The sequence below is a fragment of the Triticum urartu genome, chromosome 7, assembly GCF_003073215.2.
Source record: "Triticum urartu cultivar G1812 chromosome 7, Tu2.1, whole genome shotgun sequence".
Taxonomy (NCBI): Eukaryota; Viridiplantae; Streptophyta; class Magnoliopsida; order Poales; family Poaceae; genus Triticum; species Triticum urartu.
In genome coordinates this window covers 232994144-233000023 of record NC_053028.1, presented here as the reverse complement: position 1 = coordinate 233000023, position 5880 = coordinate 232994144, and the positions used below count along the sequence as shown (strand labels likewise).

Genomic DNA, 5880 nt, shown 5'->3' with positions numbered 1-5880 from the left:
AGGAGACCATGTGACTGGTTGTTGATTGCCCAAACACTATTTCCTCTACAAGAGTGTAAATGTTGTTGATGCTTGTTTCCAACATGCAAGGACATGAGCACACACATTTTGTGTATCTATCTAAATTTCATATGCTATGAAGGTTTTCAAGTGCAGAGACGAAGCACCTTTCGAATTTAAAGAAATGGTTGTTGATTTTAGTTAAACTAAATGAATCCCCACATGTTGTGGGAATGTTTTTTGGTACATTTTGTGTAAACTATCCAAATCATCACTTCATTTTGTGTAAATGATGAAATCATGCACTTGAAATAATTAACTTTTTATTCCAGGAATATTTTGCAAAATATTGTACTTACCATTTTAGATGCAATCCTTGCACATTATACAGATCACCTTTTCATTCATTCATTTGCACAAATAGCACATATGCATTATTTTAGAACTATAGATGTTTAATAATATAATGTGTGTCAGTGTTGACGTGCGTTGCACGTGCAAGCTTACTAGTAATAATAAATGGGCTATTGTTTCTTGCGGTATGCCACGGAAATTGCCCCCAAAGTTGCAAAATATTACCCACCAATGCACCTATAAAGTGATAAAAAAAACTTTCCACACAGTGAAATCCTCCGCCTGGGCCAGCTCATGCAGTAGGGACTTTTTTTTTGAGGACCTCCTATACTACGCTCAGCATGCTGGGAGAAAAAGCAGCGCGCCCGTTTGGGCTGGCCCATGTCCGGGCGGCCTGTTTTTTAATTTTTTTATTTCCCCTTTTTATTTTCTGTTTTCTTTTTGTCTAAATAATTTAGGACATAAAAAAGCTCCTAAAATTTAAAAAATTGAGATTTTGAAATACATATTTATACAAATAATAAAATGTTTGTGGATTTTTTTTGTGATTTTTATAAAAAAATTGCTTATTAAAAAAATTCAAAATTTTGAAAAAATATTCTCGGGATATCAAAAAATGATCATGATTTTTTGAAAACTTTGTGTATTAAAAAATGCTAATGAAATTGAAAAACAATTTGCGAATTCAAAAAATGTTCATGAATAGAAAAATATCCTAAAAATTCAAAAACTGTTCGTGACTTAGAAAATAAGTTATTGATTCATGAAATGTTTGCAGATTCAAAAAATGGTCATGCATTTTAAAAAATGTTCGTGCATTTCAAAAATTGTTCCACCAATTTCCGAAACAATATTCATCAATTTCAAAATTTTCGCCCATTAAAGAAATTTTTGTAAAAAACTGTTCATGATTTTTAAAAATTATTTGCAAATAATATAATATGTTCGTGAATTCAAAAAATGTTCTCGATTTTAGAGAATATTAAAAAACTTGTCAGAGTGAACATGAATTTGAAAAATGTTCACGATTTCAAATATGTTCATGAATTTAAAGTAGTGTTTATGATTTCAGAAAATTGAGAATGATAGTGTATCTTGGTGATGCCGCCAAATGTGATCATGGCTATTAGAGATTATGATTTTTTTTCTCCCGTTACAATGCACGGGCCCTTTTGCTAGTATATAAAAAGGTCCCCTCATAATCTAATCAAATGACTCATATTTCGGCATTTGTTCTAATTCTTTGTTTATTATTCCTAAGGCGGCTTGTTGATATTCCCAGCAATTTTCGAATGTATATAAGCTCGTGTACTTCATTGTAAGAAACCGAGGTGGGACTATTAAATACAAATAGCCATGCGTCCTATGTCTTTTGTAGTACTAATTATAAAGCGCACTACTTTTAAACATGAACTTTCTGCTAGGTTAGTTGTTTCGGCAACTGCACGTGTGTAGCAGGTCATGGGTTAGATTCGGGAGCAACTAGTTAACGAGCGTTCCTTCGGGAGCCTCGCAATGATCAATGTCACTTGGTGCGTTCTCAGTCATTCGTCATATGTCGTGCTCTGGACGCTGCCTCTGGATTTTGTTTTATTTATTTATTTTTCCGCACGCGTTTTCGGCCTTTTAAACGGGTTTTTCCGGGTTTTTTTGACGTTTTGGTTTTCCCCCAGTCTTCTTTAACTTTTCGACAAAAAAAAATAAAAAAAATTGCGTGAAAAAATGCGTTTTATTTTTTCTCCTTTCGCGAATGTCACGGTTTTTTTTCACGAGAGGCACGGTTGTGCTTTAGCGAGAGTCAAGGCCGTGCCTTTCGGAAACAAAAAAAACGTGTTTTTTGTTTTTTAATTTCGCGAGAGGCACGGTTTTGCTTCCGCGAGAGGCACGGTTGTGCTTTCACGAGAGTCACAGCCGTGCCTCTCGGGAAGGGGAAAACAAAACGCGTTTTCTATTTTTTTTTCGCGAGAGTCACAGTTTTGCTTCCGCGAGAGGCACGTTGTGCTTTTCGCGAGAGTCACGACCGTGCCTCTCAAAAAGGGAAAAAATACGTGTTTTATGTTTTTTTTCTTTCGCGAGAGTCACGGTTTTGCTTTGGTGCTTTCGCGAAGAGTCACGGCCGTGCCTCTCAGTAACAAAAAAAACGTGTTTTCTGTTTTTTTCCTTCCATGAGAGTCACGATTTTGCTTTCACGAGAGGTACGGTTCTGATTTCCCGAGAGGCACGGGCGTTGCCTCTTTGGGAAAGGGAAAAAACGTGCTCCTGGTTTGGTTTTTTTGCGCGGTTCTTTTCGTTCAGTTTTTTCGTGAAAAAAAAGTTTAATACCTATCAACACTATCAACATGGGATCTAGCTTTTAAAGATCTCGACACGAGGAATCTAATGGTGAAAACGATTCAAGATTTGGATGCACGGTTTAAAAGATAAAATGTTTTGAATAAACGAATCTACGAAAAAGGGAAAACTCCCAGGTTGCGACAAGTGATGCACTGCATATGCGTCATTTGTCGCGACCTGAAAAAATGGAGTGTTTTTTGCAACGAGTACTCCTTAATTACTGATTCGGTTAGAATTTTTTAACCTTCGATATTACTAGTAAGCTTGCACGTGCAAATGCACGTCAACACTGACACACATTATATTATTAAACATCTATAGTTCTAAAATAATGTATATGTGCTATTTGTGCAAATGAATGAATGAAAAGGTGATCTATATAATGTGCAAGGATTGCATCTAAAATGGTAAGTACAATATTTTGCAAAATATTCCTGGAATAAAAAGTTAATTATTTCAAGTGCATGATTTCACCATTCACACAAAACGAAGTGATGATTTGGATAGTTTACACAAAATGTACCAAAAAACATTCCCACAACATGTGGGGATTCATTTAGTTTAACTAAAATCAACAACCATTTCTTTAAATTCGAAAGGTGCTTCGTCTCTGCACTTGAAAACCTTCATAGCATATGAGATTTAGATAGATACACAAAATGTGTGTGCTCATGTCCTTGCATGTTGGAAACAAGCATCAACAACATTTACACTCTTGTAGAGGAAATAGTGTTTGGGCAATCAACAACCAGTCACATGGTCTCCTCTACATTGGATCCAAAAAGAAAAGGAAGATTGAATGGAACTGAAACTCACAAATAGGTAGACATGCTTTCAATCTGTTGGCTAGAATTTGACAAATGCACTTGTCAGGAGTACTCTATCAATTATCTTTCATCTTCTCAAGATTAAGCACTTTAGCTGAGGCGAAGAAACGAAGCAAGACGATGCCATTTCTGAGCATACTCTTGGTTGTCACCAATGAACCTACAACATCCATCACACGCATTATAAAGACGATGACACACAAACACATGCACACATATTATTGTGAAACCTGACCAACTTTGAAAGCATGATCCTCTGTCCCCACTTTATACTGATTCTCATCTTTTAACCATTCTTTACACAGTGAGACAAAACTTACATGTGTCTGAGAAAGAAAAAACACTTTGAAATGTGACCATCCACATTGTCATCTTTGGTTAGAACTTAAGGTCCTTTGAGTATCAGGTCCAGCTTGCCCACAGAAAAAGCTATCTTAAAATCTCCAAAAGCTGTCCAAAAGAAAAAGGAACAATCTCACAAAACAAGTGAAACATTGGTGTTAATTTTTTAGAAGGATACATGCATCTATATGCATCTTATCGATGCCAATTTGAAAAACTGATTTACAGAAGTACCTTTCATGTGTACAAAACGCTGAAGAATTTGAACATGAACAGCCTGATACAGTACAGTAAGGACAGCGAGCACTAACAATTCACAAAAGTATATTTTCCTATACACACTCTGTTGCGGGTTAATAAAAAACGGAATATACTCAGCTGTGGGATCGATCTTCAAATTACCTTCAATTGGTTACAACCTAAAGAAGCTAGAACAACTAATCTAGTACTGCTATTTCATAAAAAATTTAACCATCACAAGCTAGAACAACCGATCTAGCTTAAGAAACCTACACAACTCATAATTTCATACGCTCATAGTAATCATCCATAGCCAGTAATTCTTCCTTTGCGTACATGCATTACCACTGAAGTAAACTGTAGCTAATAATTAGAAAGTTAGACCAAATTACGAATCACCATTACAAAGTATAACCGATTATTGGCACTGGAACATTTTTCAGGCAGAACCTAAAGAAGCACCACCATAGAAATTTCTAATAGCAAGGAATTTTTCCATTCTTGGTCGGTGAATCACATATGGATGGCATCAAACCAATTGAAAATGGTAAATAGGTATACCTAAAGCATTCTTTTATTTGTCAACACCAGTGCTTCCTCAAAGCGCCTGCTGACTGCTGTCCCTTAAATATCAAATGATTGGTTTGCTGCCTGTTGGAGCAGCAATTTCTGCAAAATCGACAGCACCAGATGCAAACACTCCATTAGCCTTTAAATCCAAATTGAAAAAAAATAGTGAATCAATCCAGCCAAGCAAGGTAGGACAAGCCAAGATGTACAAGGTTCACGGCAAGCTGTGTGCCCGGAATCCATCCAGCTGCCTGAGTGCTTGCTTATGTAGCCGGCCAGAAGGTTCAGACCAACGTCTACGCGTAAAATCAATCAGCAGCTTGCTTAGCTTGCAGCTGTACGTACGTGTTCTGCTCTCGGGAAGATCCAAGCCAAGTGCCTCAAATCCAACATACCCAGGCATATGGAGGGCGCTAACTGGCGGGATGCAGACACCATGGTCGCCCACGTGATGCCGTCGTTGAAGGGAATTTTCCGTCGAACACCTCACGTAGGCGAGCAACGGCGGAGGGAGACCAGGCGCAACACCTGTGGCGACGATGTGGGTGTGCACGGCGGCGACCTCGACAGTGTCGGCGGAGTCCATGAGGAGGGAGATGTAGACGTCCTCGTCGGCCGTGACGCCGAGCAAGTCCAGTAGGTAGGAGCTCTAGATCAAAAGTAGAATTTAGGATTTGTAATGGAGGCGCAATGCATCGGGTCTGCGACAACATACCAAATTTTCCTCTCCTCTAATCCGGTGACTTGTGAGGTCTCGTTCTGGGTAGGGATAGGGAAGATAATAAGAGGGGAGATGATACGAGGGGATGGGAGGTGCTGCCGGCGCACTCGTCGGTTCTGCGGAGGAGGATCAGGCGGCGGCGTGGGTCGCGGCCTTGCAATTAGCGAGCGAGGGGATCTGCTTGCGATCACTTTCCTTTTTTTTCACCCTCTGCGTGATTGTAGGGATTGCATAGGTGCGGGGCGGAGATTCCTATTCCTCTGCGGTGAAGCATGTTCAGCCAACGTAAAATACTAAATGCACACCAGAGAATAGATTAGATTAAGGTTAACTGTTAGATTAAGGTTAGCGAGTCTAATCGTACGGTGACAATTAAGCTGTGTACGTCTGCCGTGTGGCTTTAAGAAAGAATTAGTTTGATTGTTTATGAGTAGTAGAGATAATTATTTTTTTCTGTGATTTTAGGTTGGCCCACTCGTGCATTGGTGGCCC

General features: G+C 38.7%; 1 long non-coding RNA gene across 1 annotated transcript; it reads right to left on the bottom strand.

Annotated features, from left to right (window-relative positions):
• Window positions 1–3830: 3830 nt before the first annotated feature.
• LOC125524749 lies at window positions 3831–5399 on the bottom strand. Its single transcript, XR_007290934.1, has 2 exons — window positions 4877–5399; window positions 3831–4766 (listed from the first exon to the last, which is right to left on the bottom strand). It is a non-coding gene; the product is annotated as an uncharacterized LOC125524749 (long non-coding RNA).
• Between the last annotated feature and the right edge of the window lie 481 nt (window positions 5400–5880).